Source organism: Dermochelys coriacea, chromosome 8, assembly GCF_009764565.3.
Source record: "Dermochelys coriacea isolate rDerCor1 chromosome 8, rDerCor1.pri.v4, whole genome shotgun sequence".
Taxonomy (NCBI): Eukaryota; Metazoa; Chordata; order Testudines; family Dermochelyidae; genus Dermochelys; species Dermochelys coriacea.
Window position 1 is genome coordinate 15,881,433 of NC_050075.1, and position 11,163 is coordinate 15,892,595.

General features: G+C 41.3%; 1 protein-coding gene across 3 annotated transcripts in view; it reads right to left on the reverse strand.

Annotated features, from left to right (window-relative positions):
- Positions 1-10,402, reverse strand: part of SHROOM1 (shroom family member 1) — an 80,594-nt gene extending 70,192 nt beyond the window's left edge. For 2 of the 3 annotated variants that reach the window (XM_043490579.1, XM_038414591.2), the window contains exon 1: positions 10,201-10,401. The gene's annotated coding sequence lies outside the window, so the exon portion shown is untranslated. Of the gene's footprint in view, positions 1-10,200 lie in introns of all 3 variants that reach the window. The other variant, XM_038414589.2, reaches the window with a different exon arrangement.
- Positions 10,403-11,163: the final 761 nt, after the last annotated feature.

Below are 11,163 nucleotides of genomic sequence, written 5' to 3' on the forward strand. Positions count from 1 at the left end.
GTCAGACTTGATGAGCACAATGGTCCCTTCTGGCCCTGGAATCTATGAAACTGGGTTAAATTCAGGGGAATCACATGTATTGTGAACAAAAGAGATTTATATTTGTTCTTACAAAAAAAAGAAAAATATCTGTCACTCTTTTCTGTGGGGAATTGAAAGTAGTTTAGTATCTGTCACCCCTTCTATCTTTTGCCTCTCTGCTGAGGCTACTAAAGGGAAATCAGTTGTTATAGTGGCTTTTCCTAATCCCCTATCCATCCAGTCTTTATTCATAAAAGTATGCTGAATACTTAGGACAAAGTTCTCCTTTCAAAACAGATTTACTGTGACATTCTTAGTACCTTTTCCAGACCTGAAGAAGAGCTCTGTGTAAGCTCGAAAGCATGTCTCTCTCATCAACAGAAGTTGGTCCAATAAAAAGATATTCCCTTACACACACACACACACACACACACACACACACACACACACACACTTGCAAGAACAAAAGCACACAAACTCGGGCTGTCGCCAGGGTCCATGGCAGAAGGCTACCCTGACTAGCTGCATAGCTGACTACCCTGAAAACATGCAGAGATCTGACTCCACAGGGCCTATAGCAAGAATCATGTAAGAGTAAATGAGGGATGGTACACATTCTTATGAAGCAATACTCACCACCTTATGGCCTCTGCACACAGACTCCTGAGCATTTGACTCCTACCCTCAGAGGAAGAGATTGCACCAGGGAACATGTTATGCAGAAGGTCAGACTAGATGATCTGATGCTCCCTGCTGAACCTATGGTGGAGTTTGTAAGAGAATAGGGGGTTTGGCCTTTACAGGTTCAGATAGCAAGACAGACTCTAGTCTTTTGGATGGATGTATTTCTGCAGGCTATTCGCAGCCAGAATTTGGACTTTTTTGGCAGCACATCTGGGCATGTTTGGCACTCATTTGGGCAGAATCACACCTGTTTTCAGAATGTGGCCCACATAATGTAATTTTCATTCCCTGAACTCCAAACGAAGTCCAAGGATGGAAGAAGTGCAGACATTCACCTTGTAGCTAAGAGAGCTATATGTGGATCAGAGCGGAGCTTTCACATTGCAATCAAATTGTCTTACGAAGAGTCATATAAAATGGCCTTCTTCAGCAGCAGAGAGGGATTTGAAGGAGGGAAGTATGGACAGGTGCAAATTGAACATGTGCCATTAGCAGAAAGACCACACTATTTGTGGATTAGACAAAAACATGAATAGTATGAGCTCAGCTGATCTTTAATTGGAAGGGCCCTTAAACATAAATCCCCCAGTAATGTGGAGCATGTGCATACAGCTATTGTGGGGAATGAGTAGAGACAATCTTTTAGACTCAAATATTCCTGATGCAAGCTGAGCTGTTAGTTTTTGAAATTCTCATTTGTCATGCAGTATAGCAGAGAGTTTATGTTCTCTTGAGATATCACACAGCTGATTTTCTGAGCGTGCCAAAGTGGGGTGGGTACCACATACCATAGTCTGGATGAGTCTCCTTATCAGACCAGCTGGGTATTGGCAATATGGTTTCCTTAAAAGATTTACAAATGTGAAGAGCCAGTGAGCTCTGTGTGCAAAATTTAGAAAGGGGTTGTTTCTCAGAACCCCTGTTTGTTCAATGGGATAGTGTCAATGATATACAAAGCAGCAGAGAATCTTTCATTCTTGTTTCTTTGCAAAATACTATCTTAACTGGATCATACTGACTAGTAGCATTTTAGACAGCGAAACACTGATCAATAGCAATAAAACTGCATCAAAAACCCCTCAGATGAACACCACACACTTGGACAGCAGTCAGAAATCCAAACTCAAATTTTTACTGATTAAACGTATGCTTATCATGGGTCAAGCCAAAATTCTGGACCCCAAACCCCTAAATTCTGGAGCCTTCAAGAGTTTCTGATCTGAATTTTGTTGCTTGATGCTATCTCTATTACCTAGGCCATGGCACAGGCAACCTTAATTCTGCCATTTCTTAACTTCCGAGTGCTTGACTTTGCCATCGTAATAATATTCTCTTGACGTGGTTTGTGTGTGTGTAATATATAGTAGTACACACACCCACACTCTTTAAAAAAAACAAAAAAAAAAAAAACAAAGTACTTGTGGCACCTTAGAGACTAACAAATTTATTTGGGTATAAGCTTTCGTGGGCTAAAATCCATTGCATCAGATGCATGCAGTAGAAAATACAGTAGGAAGATAGATTAGATAGATAGAACATGAAAAAATGGGTGTTGCCATACCAACTGTAATGAGACCAATCAACTAAGGTGGGTTATCATCAGCGGGGGGGGGACTTTTGTAGTGATAATCAGGATGGCCCATTTCAAACAGTTGACAAAAAGGGGTGAGTAACAGTAGGGGGGAAAATTAGCATGGGGAAATAGGGTCATTACACAAAGTAAAAACATCCCCTCCCAGTCTTCATTCAAGCCTAATGTAATGGTGTCCAGTTTGCAAATTAATTCCAATTCTGCAGTTTCTCATTGGAGTCTGTTTCTGAAGTATTTTTGATGGAAAATTGCGACTTAGGTCTGAAATTGAGTGACCAGGGAGGTTGAAGTGTTCTCCGACTGGTTTTTGAATGTTATAATTCTTGATGTCTGATTTGTGTCAGCCTCAGCCTGGACCAGTCCACACAAGAGATCCACTTCCTGGACACTACAGTGCTAATAAGTGATGGCCACATAACCACCACCCTATACCGGAAACCTACTGACCGCTATACTTACCTACATGCCTCCAGCTTTCATCCAGACCACACCACACGATTCATTGTCTACAGCCAAGCTCTAAGATACAGCCAGCTGCATTTGCTCCAATCCCTCAGACAGAGAAAAACACCTACAAGATCTTTATCAAGCGTTCTTAAAACTACAGTACCCATCTGCTGAAGTGAAGAAACAGATTGACAGAGCCAGAAATATACCCAGAAGTCACCTACTCCAGGACAGGCCCAACAAAGAAAACAGAATGCTACTAGCCATCACCTTCAGCCCCCAACTAAAACCTCTCCAGTGCATCATCAAGGGTCTACAACCTATCCTGAAGGACGATTCTTCACCCTTACAGATCTTGGGTGACAGGCCAGTCCTCGATTACAGACAGAGCCCCAAACTGAAACAAATACTCACCAGCAACCACACAACAAAAACACTAACCCAGGAACCCACTAATCCTTGCAACAAAGCCAGTTGCCAACTCTGTCCACATATCTATTCAAGGGACATCATCATAAAACCTAATCATATCAGCCACACCAAAAGAGGTTCATTCACTTGCACATCTACCAATGCGATATATGCCATCATGTGCCAACAATGCCCCTCTGCCATGTACATTGGCCAAACCGGACAATCTCTACACAAAAGAATAAATGGACACAAATCAGACATCAAGAATTATCACATTCAAAAACCAGTTGGAGAACACTTCAACCTCCCTGGTCACTCAATTTCAGACCTAAATGTCACAATTCTCCAACAAAAAAAAAAAACCAACTTCAAAAACAGACTCCAACGAGAAAACTGCAGAATTGGAATTAATTTGCAAACTGGGCACCATTACATTAGGCTTGAATAAAGACTGGGAGTGGATGGGTCATTACATAAAGTAAAAACTATTTCCCCATGATAATTTTTTCCCCTACTGTTACTCACCCCTTCTTGTCAACTGTTTGAAATGGGCCATCCTGATTATCACTATAAAAGTTTTTTCCCCCCTCCTGCTGATAATAGCCCACCTTAATTGATTGGTCTCATTACAGTTGGTATGGCAACACCCATTTTTTCATGTTCTCTGTGTATATCTATCTTCCTACTATATTTTCCACTACATGCATCCGATGAAGTGGGTTTTAGCCAACAAAATCTTATGCCCAAAGAAATGTATTAGTCTCTAAGGTGCCACAAGTACTCTTCGGGTTTTTTTTTCCTGATACAGACTAACACGCCTACCACTCTGAAACTCTTTTCAAAGTTGTCATAAAATATGCTTAAATTCTTTTCAAGTTAATAAAAACTCTTCATACAATAAAACTTAATGACAGTTAGGATTTCTTGGCTTGTAACATAGTGGCTAATTTTCTTCATCTTATCGTTGTCATCTTAAATTAATTTAATACAAATCTGCAACAATGGAATGCATGTGGTCAAGTTAACCTAATTTATGTTCGAGAGAAAAATGGAGGTATCAGTTGTATAATACCATACGCATGGTCTTACATTGTGTGGCATACAGAATTTATATTTTCTATCTTATGATATCACCCAAGAGCATATATCGAACTGAACTGGGGCATTATATAAAAAACAGCATTCATAATTTTTTTTAATTGTTTATTTGTAATTCTAGATTGATTTGGACTGAATGACAATGACAGCTTGGAACCTAAAATAGTGGGCCAGATCCAGGGCTGGTGTAAATAGATGTAACTCCATTCATTTCCAGTTTACATCTGCTGAGGATCTGGCCCAACTCTCAACATATGGAACTATTCAGTGCCAAAAATGCAAACACTTTATGGCCATAACATTACCACCCTGCTGCCAGTCAAAGATTTTCCAGACCACCAGAAAATGTGCTGATCAGGCTATTTATAAAGCACTGGAATGTGTTAATTTTTTTTTAAAAATATGGATTGCTTTCCCCCCCCAAAATTAACATTTCATTGTTCTTGTTTTGTTTTTTAAACTTCTTATTAAGGCAAAGTTACAATACAATGTTAACATACTACACTGGATCAAGTTATGTACAAAGAACCTGACTAAGGACTCTGGCCTGCTGGCTGGGAAGCCCTCTTCCTCGGAGTATGGCAGAAAGGGTGACCACATTTCTAAATAACTACCTAACTCTGAGGTTCTCCTGGATACCTCGGGAATGGAGGTTATCCATAACTTTTAAATGTCTGTACCTCTGAACAAGACGTTATGGACTTCAGCCATGGGGAAGGTGGGGCGTCAGGGTTTGAGACCCTCTGGAGCACCAGGGCTCAGAGCTTTAGATCTGGGGGAAGTGCTGGTGCTTGGGGCTTCAACCCTACTGTTCTGTTCCTGGCTTCTGCCTCATGAGGGGTTCCAGGGTTTAGGGCTTCAGCCCCATGGCTCCATTCCCGGTTGAAGCCCTGTGAAGGGGCACTGGGGCTCCCCATGGATCTGCTCATGATTTCAGTGGGAGGCATCGGATCCTGGAGCTTTAGCTACGGGGGGGAGCGCTAGGGCTGAAACTGGCACTCCCCTTGTAGCTAAAACCCCGAGCCCCATAGGGCTAAAGCCAGGAAAGGAGCCACAGCGCTGAAGCCCTGAGCCCATCACCTCCTGCGGCTCTGAAGCTCTGAGCCATGGTGTTCTCGAGGGTCAGAAGCCCTGGGCACCCTGAGCCTCACCTCCTGCCCAGAGCCCTGACCCCCCCAACCCCACCTTGCGGCTGCAGTCCTAACCCCCCCGCCCCCGCAGCTGAAATCCTGAGCCCCAGGGCCACAGGCACCGACTTCCTACAGGCCCCAGGGGTGCTCAAACCCCCCACTCCACCCCAGGCTTCAACCCCCACTTGACCCCTTCCCCTAAACCTCCACCCTGCCCTGCCTCTTCTTGCCCCCACCCTGCCTCTTTCCCCCCCCCGCAAGCACACCCCATCCCCGCTACTCCCCCCAGTGCCTCCTGCACACCGCAGAACAGCTGATCATGACGGGCAGGAGGCACTGGGAGATTTGGGGAGGGGGGGCAGAAGCTGGCTGTTGGTAGGGGCTGAGCACCCATCATTTTTTTCCCCGGGGTCCTCCAGCCCTGGAGCAACCACAGAATCGGTGCCTGCCCAAGGCTAAAGCCCCAAGGCAATAAAGTATTTGCTTGTGTGTGTGTGTATGTATCTGTCTCCACTGCTGCCTGATTACTTCCAATTCCAGAGGATGTCTGGTTGACCGGAAAAATCCATAATTCTGGTATTCGTATCAGAGTACTTGGTGTGAAAGCTTTGCCATCACAAAGACAGTCCACATTTCATGTTATACCACAATTCCATAGGAGGAGGGTGTCACACGATTCCAATAATCATAGAAACATAGGGCTGGAAGGGACCTCAAAAGATCATCTAGTCCAGCCCCTCCACTGAAGCATGATTAAGTACACCTAGACTATCTGTGACAGGTGCTTGTCTAACTTGTTCTTAAAAATTTCCAATGATGGGGATTCTACAACCTCCCTTGTAAGTCTATCCCAGATCTTAAATATCCTTGTAGTTAGAAAATTTTCCCTACTTTCTAACCTAAATCTCCCTTGCTGCAGAATGAGCCAACTACTTCTTGACCTACCTTCAGTGGACATGGGGAATAATTGATTGCCATCCTCTGTATAACAACCCTTAACATATTGGAAGACTGTTATCAGGTCTTCCCTCAGTCTTCTTTTCTCAAGACTAAACAGCCCAGTTTTTTAGCCTTTGAAGATGTATATTCCCTTTCCCATATAGAGACCCACTCATCCAGATCAATTTCTTTGTCCTAATCCCTCTCTGATTATTTCATCTGGGTTGTTTTCTTATCAATATCTTATCACTCTCAAAATCGTGATTTATAAGTTCTAGCTTGCTCAACCGTGATTAAAGTTCTAGACAGAACTACCTCATATCCAGATTTTATAATAAAATATTTAACTTGTAAATATTGAAAATATGGGATCTTTATATTATTTACATTATTACATACCTCCTGGTATGATTTCAAATCAGGAACCAGGAACAGCTGTCTGAATTGAATAATCTCACTCTCAGCTCTTACCACAACAAATAGTCTCTCTGATGTTTCCTAGAGAAATTTCTGATTGTTAATGCAAGTAGCTAAGAGAGAGGGTTTCGGTGACAGGAATTTAGAAAATTTGTCCAAAGCGACTAAAATGGCCTGGATGAATAGGTGACTTTTTATTTTTGGTGACCTACATTTCTTTTTAACCCAACAGTTAGTACAATAGCTATAACTGGACCTCAGTCTTGTTCAAGTTTTACCCAGTATTTGGATGATCTACTGCTAACTCAATTGGTCACATCTTTTAACTGTGATGCATAATATAATGAAATAATAATACACCAAATTAGGGAAAGCTAGTCCACTCCATTTTGTAGGCTTATAGAAAACTTTAGAACTTTATGTTCCATATGAATTTTAATAGTGCATCCTGCCGTGTTTTTAATGTCATGTCAGAGATACAAACAGGAATGCACTGAAGCAAAAATAGTAATTTTGGGAGGATATTAATCTTTACTGTATCTACCTTACAGAGCCAAGAAATTTTATATTTGTTCCATTCCTCCAAGTCTTTTATTATTTTATTCCACATTGGAGGGTAATTTGCATTTAAAAGATTTTTAAACGCCTGATCCAAAAGCCCACTGAAGTCAATGGCAGTCTTTCAATGGGCTTTGATAGGCTTTGGACCAGGCCCTAAATCAGCCATGAGGAAATGAAGAAGAAATATCCAAAGCAATTCATCTTTCACATACTATTGAAACTAATGTATCCCTATTTTCAAGAAAGTTTTACATTTCTACGGATTCTACTGTATAAATGGTGATGAAAAATGAACAAAGAATACTGATGAACTGAAGAAGGTCAGCAGACAGGGAATGTAGATCTCCTTAATTGTATGGTTCCCTGCTACTCTAATCAATTCTAGGTATTGGAATCAGTATTTTTGTCTTGCCCTTAAAGGTTCAGATCTTACACGGCTGTAAACTGGCATGATTCCATTAATTTCAAAAGCTGATTTATACCAGCTGAGGATCCAACTAAACTCTCCTGGTGAACAAATTCAAACATTATTGAAAAGTTTATAAAGGCATTATTTACAAATAGGAAAAAAGGGTTTATGTCTATTATTTTAAAGGCCTGAAAAGTTTTCATTATCTTAACAGCAGCTCTTCCCCAACCTCCAGGGCCTTAAATTAGAAATGTGGGTCATCTCCCCTAGAAAACTCTATGGCTAATTGGAGAAACAATGAAATTATGACATCAAAATACTAAAGAAGTAAAACCTAGTCACATAAATCGGAAACTGTTTTTAATTAAGACTGTTTAAAATGTGTGAGGGATGATTAGACTTGACGTTAATTATATTTCTAACCCACGTTTTTTCTTTTGCAGGTCACTTTTAAAGATAGTGAGCATGCTCACTGAGAATGGACTCTTCAGAGATTTTAGCTGCTAAAAATTAAGGAAGTCTCTGAGTACATGCAAACTGCAATTTTCCAAAGACTTATAACTTGGCCAATTTGGGCAGATTTTCACAAGGGACAGCAAAAAGCACACCCTGACATAAAGACCACTTCCTGGGGAATTTCAACTTTCTGTTCCAAGGCATGGGATTACTAGATCTGTTCAAATAAAAAGTTGTCATCATTTTTTAAAACTGGGCAAAACAGAATATTTTTCCCCTAGCTTCTTTCTCTGAAACTATTGAGCTGTTTTGGCTGAAATTTAAAAATAAAAATAATCAATCAATCAGCCTGAGGCAGACACAAGGCATGGAAAATTTCAGCCTAAATGGTTAACATTTGGCAAAGTTGTAAGCAAATGAAGACAGGGTCTTCTAATGGGAGATATCAAGCAACCTTAACAATAGGAGGCACTACCAACCCAGCCTATAATTCTGTCTATTGTGGGCCAAATTCTGATACCCTTACTTAGGGAGGCTACTGGTGGATTTAAAGTGTTATTTAGCATTAGAAAGATATCAGGATCTGGCCCTCTGCATGTTATGACTTGTACCTAAACACTAACTAATGCAAAACGACCGCCTCACTATGCAAAATGTTCATAGCAAGAGTCTTGAGTCTCTAGGTTTTGCATTTTGCCCTCAATTTTTATAAATATGATCAGTTTTACGAAAGACCTGTGCAATCTTGTGTGTCGTTTCACTTGACAACAGGACCATTTCTAAGTGGGAGGGGAAAAAAACCCACTTTCACTCAAAATGGATCTCTTTTTAAAAAATATGTACCAAGACATTTTTAAAGTTTGAATTTCAATATTTTGTTTTGTCATTAAGTTTCACATCAACATGCAAAATATTTGAAATTCTGGGTAGTTTCTTTCTTTCTTTCAAATTACCAGTTTGTGAAAAAAGTGGTAAAGGACAAAATAACCTGCAGCTCTACTATGAGTTGTTTCCAAATACCTTGTGAAGAAATATTTGTTGTTTCCACACAGCTCTGCTCAATCCCTGCAATACTGGCATTAAATGCTGCTATAGAGAGTTATTTCTGAGATAAGCATCTTGTTAATGGCTTTCTGCACAACAGGAGCAGAAATTTCAAGGCCATTATTGCCCCTGTGACTTTTACAGGAAATAATTGTGTAGCTCAAGACCTTAAAACAAATAATAAAGGTTCAAATCAGCTACTGAAAGGAGCATATAAATAAAACCACATTGCTGCTGGCCCAGCATGTTGTAATAGTAGAAGACCAGCACATTCTGAACTATAAAAAGATTCTTTTCGCTTACAAAATATAATCTCACTATATAATGTCATTTTTCTAAAACCTCCTCTGTTAACAGACAATATTACATTTTCTGATAGTGTAACTACTCGTTTAATACTGCAAAACTGATCAAAAGGCAATGCCTGGGAAACAAACCCTATCCCTCCCGCCCCCACTTTTTAAATTTCAGTTATATCTGTTTACAGTAGGGGATGAGGACTCTGTTTATCATTTATATTCACAGGTTGGCTTAAAACATCGATTTCCCCCCCACACATTCCAAAATTTCCCAAACATTATGAAGGGTCATTGAACTTTACATTGTTTCATGACATCGATGGTCTTTCTCCCCCCTCCCTCCCGCATCACTAAATTCATCTAGCTCTGTAGGTTTCGGTTCACCGTCACAAAGGCAAGTTACCTCCCGCGGTGCACACACAGTGACAGCGATTAGAACCAGTCAGTGTTACAAGAAGTCAAGAATCCTAATCTTACTATACCAGACCAGGGGTTTAAAGGATTTAAATCTAAATCTGACATTTTTCAGCATCATGTGTTAAGACAGTCTTTAAGTGGTACATCAGGCTTTTTTACTCCATTAAATATAGCTGGGTCATCCTCCCGAGCAGTCATGGGATCGATTCCCAGCTTTGCCAACAGAACGATTGCAAAGACACCGCAGCCCTGGCCGCAAACAACCATAATTACCTGCATCCCACTACTTGGCCAGGCTTGCTTTGTGCTTCCCGTGAGCGAGCTTGTCTTTGTCACTAGCTGTTGCAGACAATGCTGGGTCCCTGGCAGTGCCAGCGCGTAGCAAAGGCTGGCTGTTATTCCTTGACACAGGCACAGGCAGGCTAGAAGCAACACATTCAACTCTTCCAGTTTCTGCAGTTCCCCTCGCTACTTTTAGACCGTAAAGGTAACTGGAAGGGCTCCCTGTCCAATCAGATGAAGGGAGGTGGGGTTAGACTAATGAACCTGAAGCTCAGGCGTCGGAGCAGAAGCATTTCAACATGACCCAGATCTCCTCATGCAAAGGGGGGGAAGAAAACAGCAGCCAACACTGGGCAAAAGAATAACAGGCAATTTATGCCACTGATTACAGTGCTAGTCAAGATTGAGCTGGCAGTTATAATCTTCAAGGTAGAGAAACAGTATCTAGGACAGCCACGTATTCGTACCACCTTCACTGCAGAGAGGAAGCAGAGCAAAAGGGGGAACTTCATGTGATTTGTCTGTTACTAAAGAAGCTGAGATGGAGCCAAACTAATATCCCCAGAACTGAATGCCCCAGACTTTAGCAATGGAGCCGAATGTTGTGGTCTAGCCCCAGCTCTGTTAAGGTGCTGCCTTAACAGCATCCAGTCAGATGCTTGTGCCTTAACAGCATCCAGTCAGATGATCAGCTTGTGCCTTCCTACAAAAAGAAAAGGAGGACTTGTGGCACCTTAGAGACTAACAAATTTATTTGAGTCTAAGCTTTCGTGAGCTACAGCTCACGTCATCTGATGCATTCAGTGAAGTGAGCTGTAGCTCACGAAAGCTTAGCCTCAAATAAATTTGTTAGTCTCTCAGGTGCCACAAGTCCTCCTTTTCTTTTTGCAAATACAGACTAACACGGCTGCTACTCTGAAACCTGCCTTCCTACAGAGATTGCTTTCCTTTTGG